General features: G+C 32.1%; 1 long non-coding RNA gene across 1 annotated transcript; it reads left to right on the top strand.

The window, feature by feature from the left end:
- Positions 1 to 7,009: 7,009 nt before the first annotated feature.
- LOC127097215 (uncharacterized) lies at positions 7,010 to 8,394 on the top strand. The gene is made up of 2 exons (XR_007792950.1): positions 7,010 to 7,205; positions 8,279 to 8,394. It is a non-coding gene; the product is annotated as an uncharacterized LOC127097215 (long non-coding RNA).
- The last annotated feature ends 3,129 nt before the right edge of the window (positions 8,395 to 11,523 follow it).

Here is an 11,523-nt window from a genome sequence, read left to right as displayed (position 1 = left end):
TATTATATGCATGTTAATAATTTGAAGATTAAATATATTTAAAAGTCAACTACAAGTCAATTAATATAGTTTAATTGTTGTTGTTAATTAAAAGTGTTAAATTTGTTAATCAGTTTTTTTATTTAAATTTTATAAAAATAAAAAGATAGAATAACACACAAGTTTTTCTCTTCTTCTATTTAAATGATTTTAGGTGAAGAAAAATATATAATTTAAATTTTCAAGTTTGAACTGAATAATTGTCGTAATCTAGACTTCAATACTAAAAAATTGAAAATATGAGTATTCTTAGTTTTTTAAAAATATTTTACTTTTTATTTTGTTTTTAATATAAAAAATGCATGACTATTTAGTTTTATCTTTGTTATATATCACTTTTGTTAGTATTATTTTTCAGTTATATTCAAAATTTGAACATTTGAATGAAGACCTTTTAAATGAATATAGTTTAAAGATGAAAAGTAAGATGATTAACATGACAATTTCAAAGTTAAAATAAAAAAATCACTTAAAGAAAAAAAAGAATGTTTAAAGAACTAATAATCAAAGATAAAAGAATATGATACATGTTTCAAAAGTTTTTTTTTTAAATAATCACTATTTAATTTTTTTCTTCAAAATAATCAATATTTTAATTTTTTTTTTCAAAATAACCATCTTTAAAAACGGATGCGCCAGATGAGTTGGCGCATCCATTTGCAAATAAGAGGAGACGCCAGTACCACTGACGCATGCTTTTGAAGCATGAAATGGGGGCGTCCAGGGTGCTGGCGCATGCACCTGGCCTTTGGTGTATGCGTCAATTCATCAGGTGCATACACCTTTGTATTATTATTTTTTTAAAATTTTATCTTTTATAAATAATAAAATATTAAAAAAAGTTTTATTCATGGTATAATAAAAGTTACATGGAATTGACAAAAATTTAATGACCGACCCGATCGAAATGTCCCCCTGTTCCACATCCAGGTGCGTTAGTTTGTCTTTGAGGTCTCCCACGATTTTCCTGAGGTGTTTGGGATCTTTGCGTGCTGACCTGACCCAATGATGGCTGGTATGAAGGTCCGACAAAAGTTCCAACAGTATTTGATAGATGTGCCATCATTTGTTCCCAATAGTCAGGGGGCTCTGGCCAACGACGCTTCCGTAATCGAGTTCGGTACCCATGTTATCGTAGTTAGATCGATGTGGTTGGTTGGATTGTGGATGATATAGTTTCCCGAATTGGGACATTAAATCATTTTAGAAACGAAACAATGGTTCCTAGGGTGTACTGTAGTTAAACAATGGTTGGGTGTTTTGGTGATGAGATGTTTGGATGATCATTGGTGGGGGCTACGATGAAGTGACCCATATGAATCATCTGGGCTATAGACGGTTGTGGTTGATGCGTATGATTGTTGGTGGGTAGGATTTGATTCTTGGTTTTATGGTTGGGTGGGTGACATGAATGGATTGCGAGGTTAGGTGTTTGGTTTGTTGGGTGGGTGACATGAATGGGTTGCGAAGTTGGGTGTTTGGTTGTTGGGTGTATGTGGTAGGTTGACGGTGTGAGGTTGGTTGTTAGGTTTGGGTTGTTTGGCATTGGTGTTGGACGGAGTTGTTGGGCGTATGATGACAAAGCTAGTTGACGTGGATCAATCAAATACCATGGCTCATACACAAATTGTTTCGTTGTTACCGACCTAAACCATGCCATATATTGTTAAGTTGGTCTTGCACCATGTATGACTGGTTCGTTTAATATGTGTTGTCGTCGATTCCTCCAATGACGACACATCTCTTTTGCGAAGTCTCTCCAGTCAGAATAATTCCATTGGGCATCGACTCTTTTTTGATGCCAATCTCCCAAACACGTCAGAGATTCTGGAATTTGTTGCTGCATGCCGAACTGCAGTTTTACCCGGTCACTCTGGTGCATCTCCACAGTAGTAAACCGGATAATTGGTGTCTTTGTTGTCCAAACTGCAGCATCATCATGGTTAACCTGATGATCAAGACTTAGATATGGTCTCCAGATAAACTATACAACAATACGACACGATTAAATGATAAATAATTTGATAAGTATTTTTAAATTAAAATAGAGTTGTATAGGAGTATTATATCGTCTTGTCCAATGTGGTCCAATAGGTTGCGATAGACTACTATAGCGTGTTTCAGACACCTACTGTAGTTCATCCTTCTAACTGACCACCTAGATCATAAAAAATTGAAAAATATTATTTACAGCTAATTGTAATATAAAGTATAATTAATTAAATGGTAAAGTGTTAAACTTACTTTGTTGCAAACGGGAACATGAATGGGTTCTCGTTTACCGGGACGAGTGACGACATTCTTGACCAACCCCATGCTTGTAGTAAATACGCACATGAATAAAAAGTACAAGTATTTTTTTGGCATTTTTACACATTGCACTATATAGATGGGTCAATACAGCTGAACCCCAACTATATGTGCTTACCTTATTAATGTTGCGTAATAACGGTAAATACATAATATTTACCGTATTACCAGTACTTTCTAGAAATAAAAAATTACCAAATAAAATCATAATATAACACCGAGCTTTAATTATTTTTTCGTACTCGGTTGATTCTTCGGTCAATATTATACTCGCATAATATTGTTTGAGATATTTTAAATTTATACCTTGCCCCCTAGCTTGACCAAATGTCTCTCCCTCAGCTTGGTCGTTACACAAAGGGGCACCTAATAATTTATTGCAGATAGAGTTATCCTGGTTAACTCTACCATTCACGGCCTTACCATCTATACGCAGACCCAACAACATGTAGATGTCTTCAAGTGTGACAGTACACTCATCGAAAGGAAGGTGAAATGTGTGGGTCTCGGGTCTCCACCTCTCCAACAAAGCAAAAATGAATTTGTAGTCCATCGAGTACGAGACTATGTTGAGGAGATTTCCAAAACCACATCCTCTAATATATGGTTATATCAAAGGATCGTGGGGGTACATATTCATGTACACGACATTGAAATCGCTTTGGGTCCTAATAAAACATAAGTAAGAAATAAAATAAGAAGAAGTAATATATAATAAAAACATAGATAAGAAAGATATACGAAATAAATATGAAATAAGTAACAAGAGAGTAATAACATACAAATGTCGAGATATTGTCGAGTGTTCCTCTGTGTTCATCACCCATAGTCAACAAAGACATAATGCTGTAGAGGTTAAGTGTGGTAAAGATAGAGTGTTTCAGATAAAATGTTTAGTGTTACAGATGATGAGATATTGTGAACTGATACCCTATTTATAGATGAGGAAGTCTTTCCTAGGTTTGCAACCTACGCAACATCTGATTGGATGCATGCATGGCATGATAAAGGAGGCGTCATAGCCTTAGACGCATGCTTGTAGAAGGCGCCATAGCCTTAGGTGCATGCATGAAATATTCACATGCAAGGTCACATGCGCCAAGGCTAGTGGCGCATGCATGTGAATTTTGCCATGCAATGAAGAGGCGTCATTAGCATGGGCGCCTAGGTTGCTTTATGCGCCTAGGGAATGGGTGCCTACTTTGGACTATTAGGGCATAAAGTCTTGTGAGATTCCTTGTGTGCAGGCGCATACTTTGTGTGTGTAGAGATTCTACCAGACACATGCATTGTATTATCTTTCTGTGCAGATGAATTGTGTGATCAATGCATTCAACGTTTACCTATTTAATTACATGTAGACAATATATCAATGCATTCACCATCAGTACCATACAAATTAATAGAAATACTAAAGTTAGTTTCAAAAAAATGTCTTCCTCACAACATTACATGATCAGTGCCCATACCGAAGGTGAAATATTTGAGCATAAATTATTCGGTTTTTGTTTTCGTAACACAGAGGTAACTCGGTTTACAATAAATCGACGATCAAATTTCTCACATATGAAACAAAGAATAGAAAAGAAATTGCAGTGCAGTACTATGGGCCAAATCATCTATAAAAATCCGGTTTGGTTTGTAGAAAACCAAGTGAAATTTTATCAGAAGAAGATTCGAGATGATGACGATGTTCAACATATGTTTATCATTCACGAACAATATGGGTACAACGATATAAAGTTGTATATATTACCACAACAATAACAAGTGTCTCAGTTCATTGAACAGTCACAAGTGTTTTGTGAAACTGATGACAACGAACAAGCTGAGGTGAATGTTATAGATGACAAAGAAGAAGAAGCCGAGATTTTGGTTGATTCAATGGTTAACACTGTTGAAGAAGAGAAGTCATTACCATCTAGTCATGTATACTGTCCACCTCAACACATGACAAGGTTGAATTTGGGTTCCGATGAACCTTCATCAGATATGGTACAACCATTATGTGCAAATGCAAGGATCTTTGAAACAAGGAGACACATTTCCCACAAAATAAGATTGTGTGAAAGCCATTAAAAAGTTTCTTATGGAACTATCAGCTGATTTCAGAGTTTATAGAACTAATGCATCGAGGTACAAAATTTATTGTCCGAATGAGCACTGCCTTTTCAGGTTGTCAGCTTCGTACCGGAAGAGGAGTGATTCTTGGGAGATTGGATCCATGGGTCCAGTTCACACATGCATGCTCACAAACCCACCGCAAGACCATCGGAGACTTAGCTCTCAGCTAATATGCGATAAAATATTATCCGTCATTGACGATAATCCGTCGTTAAAGGTGTGTACAATAATATCACATATTATAGCACAATACCACTACACTCTATCATATAGGAAGGCTTGGATAGCTAGGACAAAGGCTGTTGAAAAAGTGTATGGAAATTGGGAGGAGTCTTACAAACAACTTCCAAAATACCTGTTGGCTCTTAAACAGTATGCTGCAGGGACTATTGTCAACTTGGAAACGTTGTCCGCGTATACACCAGACGGGATGTGTGCTATTGGAAATGGAATATTCCGCCGTCTCTTCTAGCGTATCAACCATGCATCATAGGCTTTTCTTTCTGTAAACTTATTATACAAATTGATGGTACATGGTTGTACGGGAAATACAAAGGAACGTTACTGATGGCAGTGGCACAAGATGACAACAACAACATTTTTCCAATCGCCTTTGCCCTTGTTGAAGGGGGGACTGCTAAGGGATGGAGTTTTTTTCCTAAAAAATCTCCGATTGCACGTTGCACCTCAACCTAACTTATGTTTGATCTCCGAAAGACACCCTTAAATCATCAGTGCATATAATAACATTGATAATGGCTGACAGGATCCTCCTTCAACGCATGTCTTCTATATTAGACATATTGCTCAGAATTTTATGCGGGAGATCAAAGACAAAATGTTGCGGAAAAAGGTTGTCAACGCAAGTTACACATTATCAGAACCTTCTTTCAAACACTACCACGAAGAAATAAGATTATCAAATGCAGATGCGGTATGGTGGATTGACAGTATTCCATTGGAGAAGTGGACTAGGGCATACGACAACGGTCAACATTTGGGTCACATGACAACAAGTCTTGTGGAATCAATAAACTCTGTCTTTAAAGGCATCTATAACATACCCATAACCGCTTTGCTGTAGACAACATATTTCAGGTTAGGGGCGCTGTTTGAGACCACACGTTCCAAATGGAGTTCAGTGTTGCAATATGGGCAGTTGTTCAGTGATGCTTCAATGAAATTCATTAGACATGAAGATGCCAAAGCAAACACACACGTGGTCACGATGTTTGACCGTACTAAAGGTTGGTATAGTGTTGCCGAGTCCATGGATCACAATGAGGGCATGCCGATGAGACAGTACATGGTGGAACTAGATAGAGGTTGGTGCGACTGCGGAAAGTTCCAAGCCTTTCGTACACCCTGCTCCCATGTCATTGCGGCATGTTCAAAGTTTCGAAGGGATCCATCCTACTTATTATCTGACGTTTACAAAGTCACCAGTCTATCGAATGTTTACAAAATTAGTTTTTTCGTAGTGGCAAAAGATGATTACTGGCCAGAATATCAAGGGGACATCGTCTGACACAACGAAGTTATGCGAAGGAAGAAAAATGATCGCCCAAACAACACCCGTATTCGAACCGAAATGGATACAACAAACAAAATGGTTAGATTATGTAGTTCATGCCGTCAGCCAGGTCACAATCGTATTAACTATTCTAGTGTTGGAACGAGCACAACAAGATAAATTCACATGTACCTCTCTTGCAATATATGGAAAACTAAATTTATTTCATATTACAAGTTTGTGAGAAAATACCATTACATAAACAACAACGCAAAGAACTACAACAACTAAAATACCATTAATATAACTAAGTGATTACAACCATCAAAACAATTATGAACATATTATGCACCATCCTGCGAACGTCTCTGTCAGTCTTAATATCCATCCATACACGCACTTCTCCATTTTGGTTAAAGGTGGACTCGAGCCATTGAATCCTTCTAATCCTTTCACCATCAATAATTTCCCCTTCTAACCAACAGTCCAACGTCCGATTAAGTATTTTGAAAGGTGGTTATTTTGATATTTTTTTTGAAATAATGGTTATTTTAGATTTTTTTTAAAAATAATAATTATTTTTTTAAAAAATATCTTAAAAGTCTTTTAAGATGATTAAAAGATAATTATCATAAATTTATTTAAATAAAAACACATCTAAAACTTAAACATATCATTAGGTTAATTTAAAATTTTAATAATAACTTCATTATATTATAAATTTATTGTATATTTTGCAATGATACAAGTAGATTAATCTCTTTATCATTATATTATACACTTCCAAATTGTTATATTATTAAGCAGGAAGATGGGTACAATATACCATGTTAGTTTTATTTATGTGGTTGTACAAGTATATTTAAGTTTTTATCATTATATTATACATTTTTTATACTTTGTACACCTATAGAGTGATTCATCTCTTTATTAGTATAGTCTACACAATACAATTTTACAGATGTCAGTTCACATATTACTCTTGCCATGCAACCATTAAATAATAATAGCTGTCAACACCTATTCCTCAGATTCCCTCTTCAAACAAGGTCCACTATCAGACCTTTAAATTTTCACCTCTTAATATTTTTCTTGAACAAAGTAACTCCTTTTTCATTATGTGAATCAAAACTAATATTTTTGATCCATCTTCTCAACAAGAAAACAACTCTATTCAGAGGTTTCTCTATCTCCATATGTGAATATGCAAAGAAATCAGGTTTGTGTCAATTTCAATTTTCAAGTTCTATGTGTAAGTTTTTTGAAATTGGAAAATGAAAATCCTATCACATACTAACTGCTTCATGGATTTATCCAAATTTGCTAACTTCACATCTCCACTATGATTCAGTGCTTTTCCATTTTTCACTTTGAAATGTCTTACCAATTTATCTACTACCTCCTTTACCCTTTTTAATAATTTCATTTTATTTATTGATTAAAATTTTAAAAATAACTATGATCTTATTATTATATTTTTAAAAATAATTTTGTCTTGTCAATACATTTCTATAATATTTTCTTTAAAATGATTTTCTTATACTATTTTATAAAAATCATTGTCCAAATCATTTTGGATAAATTGTACTGTCTAAGTTATTTTAGATTTGATTTACTTTTTTCTTCTTTAATGATAATCAAAAGTCTGTCTCAAATAACATGTACTAAGATTTACTTTGTGAAATTTTTTTCATAACATTAATACAAAATTAAGTCTCACATTAAAAATATTAAAAATTAAAGTGGAGACTTTTATTTATAAATAGAAGTCTTTATTTTTTATTAAAAAAATTAGAATTTTGAAAAGTTAGAGATGCCTTTAATTGTCAGCTCATCTGATTCATTAGTATCAAATTGATTTTTTTTTTCACATTTTATTATGTTTTTCTTTTAAACAAATTAAAAAGAAAAACAAAAAGTTAAAATCCGATTATTGGTTCGGTTTTTTGATTTTTGTCCCGATTTTTTGACAGATCAGTTATAAGGATTTAATAGACCGACGATTATCGGTTTAAGAGATTAAACCTATCTTAAACCGATTGATCGGTCCGATTTTTGTAATTTTATTTAAATAAAGACATCTCCAAAACCTAAACATTCATAATATATATCATTAAGTTAATTTAAAATTTTAGTAATAAGATCGTTATATTATAAATTTATTGTATATTTTGCACTTGTACAAGTAGATTTATATCTTTATCGTTATATTATAAACTTCTAATATTATTTTAACACACTTTTTACATGTGTCAACATATTCTGTACTCTTGACATGACACTATTAAACAGGTGTACAAAATACCTATCACGGTTGCCAATGATGTTAGTTTTATTTCTCCACTTGTCCAAGTAGATTTATATATATTTTAAATTATATTATTATAAATTTCTTATACTTTCTGCTACGGTATAGTGATTCATCTCTTATTAGTATAGATAGTGTACACTATACATTTTTACAGATGTTACTTCACCCATTACTCTTGTCACTCCAAAATATAATCCTTTTTTTTATACCATAAACAAGAATTAATTTTATTTATAGAATACAAATAATGCGAGTAACGGGAATAATTGCATTTGGTATATCCATAAATATATTTTAAAAATAAATAATGAAAAGGTAAAAAAAAAACAATAAATATTTGATTTGAATGTATTCAAAGTAGTAAGATTAAATGAAAGTTAAATTAATTTTAATGTTAAAAGAATTAAATGATTGAAATAGTAACTCCTCACTATTAAAGTTGACAAAAAAAAATGTTTGCAAGACAAAGTCAAACATATTTATTTGAAATAAAATATGGTCTCATATATTTTTTTTTCATAAAAATTGAATTCAAATGCTATTTTTCAATATTGTTGATTACTATTACAAATTTAATATATTTTTATAAACATAAATGCACATGAAAATAGTTTGGATATACATTATTAAATTGGCTGTAATAAAGGTTATTCTTACTAGTTTAGTTTAAAATATAAAAATATTTATTATCAAATGAATGATAAAAAAAAATATAAATCATTAATAAATTTAAAATGTGTGTAATATATATATATATATATATATATATATATATATATATATATATATATATATATATATATATATATATATATATATATATATATATATACACGAATAAAAGGGATATATGTGTGTAATATATATATATATATATATATATATATATATATATATATATATATATATATATATATATATATATATATAACACGAATACAAGGGATATTCGAACCTCATACAATAATCCGATTTTACCATCTAAATCAAACTCGTCTTAGTTCGCAGTTTACTCTAAACCTGAACATTGTGCGTATATATTTATGATCTTGCTTTAGCTAGGTGCATAAGGAATATAACTACAAGTAGCAAATATATAATAATTATAATAATAAAAATAATAGTTATTTAAAATTTAATGGAGAGATTATGGTGATCTTTTTAGCACTTTTGATGTGAATCTTTATAGCATCAAATATTGAATATATATCAAACAATGAAGGCTATGAACGAATATGAACCTTGATTAACAATGTGATATATTATATTATTTTATATGAATGTAAATAATTTTAAGATCATACGCTAACAAATAAGGTTCAAAACATAACATATCCAATCGTTAATAATTTAGCCATCAATGATAAAGAAATTGACAATATGAGTAATCAAGTCATTTTTGTAAATAGTTTTAGTATTTTAGTTTATTAATTTGAAGGTTGTTCTTTATTCTAAAAGGATACTTTAGGTGCATGTATATTTAGGCAGAGACAAATTATAACTCAAAGATGATGAGCGACATTGATAAATGTTTAAAAATGGATAAAATTCACTTATGAAAAATATTATTCATGAAATTATACACACTTTGTCAAGAAAATGATACTTCTAATGAGGTGTGTTAGCTTAGCGAAGCCAAGTCAGAAGCAAAGGATCCAGGCTCGCTAGTAGCAAAGAGACGGCGAAGGCCCGATTCGCTAAGCGAGCTCTGGTTCACTTAGCAAAACCAAGTCAGAAGCAAAACATCCTAGTTTTCTAGCAGCGAAGAGGAAGCGAAGGTCCGATTCGCTAAGCGAGCTCTGATTCGCTTAGCGAAACCAAGTCAGAGGCAAAACATCCCAGTTCGCTAGCAGCGAAGGAAATTGCTTAGAGAAGTTTGGCGACTCCTGAAAGGCGGTTTATCAGCTCAAAACTTAATGGAGAAGAAAGGAAGTTCGCTTAATGAACTACACTTCGCTTAGCGAAGTTTGGCGGCTCCTGAAAGGCGGTTTGACAACTCAAAACTTAGTGGAGAAGAAATAATAGTTTTCTTAGCGAAACTTAATATCACTAAGCAAACTCAGGCGGCCAAAACCATTATAAAAAGGGACCAAGAGCAATGCAGAAGGATCACATGGTTTTTAGTGATCAAAGTTTGTAATACTTAGTATATTTTGTCAAAGAGGGTTGTAATAGACACTTAGGAATGGGAATCAAAGAATCGAGTTGGATACGTATCAAGGATCGAGGAATCGTCATTGATGCTCATTCATCTCCAATTCTTCCTTTTTATACAAGCTATCATGAAAATGGCTAGCTAATCTCCCTCTCTTGCTGGGATTGAAAGAATCTACCGTAATCGTATGTATATTTCCCGATTGTATTCTTAATATAAACATGTTTTCATGATTATTGATTCTATCTTGTTATTATCGTCAAATTTTATGAATTCAATTTGTTAATAAAAATTGCTTTCGAACTCATGAATAAAATATAACGAATCGATTAAACTCTAATTGCTAGACATATAATTAGTTTTAATATCCACCTCGAAATACTTGATCTTCATACAATCAGATTGTTTAATCAGTTGAGACATTCAACAAACCGATTGGATTTGGAATCTTGAAACCTTCATGTAGACATACATGTTGTTTTGAAAAGTATGTGGAAGTATGAATGGATACATGGTTATGCCAAAATTATTCGGTACATTGCAGACGTAAACGGTAGAAGAAATCCAATCCCTGCAAGATAATTTGTCATATTACAATTCCACTTATTTTATTATGTTTATATTACATTTTGCTATCATATTTTGATTCAAACTTTAAACTTTCCAAAAACTTGAACTTAAACTATATCAGTAATCTAAAAAGTTGATAATATCGCTTCAGTCTTTGTGGATACGATAACAAAATACTTCTTTTAATTTACTCAAACATCAAATCCGGTCAACACTTTTTTTGAAGTTAAAATGAAAAAAATTCTTCGGAGTCATTTTATTTACCCAATAGATGCAAACATAAGTCATATCATGCTTAATAATAACATCCGCAAGTAGTTTGTCTGGTTAAGTCTACAACATTCTACTTATTCTTTCAAAGATGAAAATTTGAAAATTAATCCGTTGGAAAAAAAAATCTATCACCAATGTTTGTTTTATTTCTTCATTATGGGTAAGTGCATTCCTTTTATATTTTTCACTTCTACAAGTAGATTCATCTCTTTATCATTGTCTTATACA

This window comes from Lathyrus oleraceus, chromosome 6 (genome assembly GCF_024323335.1).
Source record: "Lathyrus oleraceus cultivar Zhongwan6 chromosome 6, CAAS_Psat_ZW6_1.0, whole genome shotgun sequence".
NCBI lineage: Eukaryota > Viridiplantae > Streptophyta > Magnoliopsida > Fabales > Fabaceae > Lathyrus > Lathyrus oleraceus.
The sequence above is the reverse complement of the archived record's forward strand: the minus strand, read 5'-3'. Positions and strand labels throughout refer to the sequence as shown.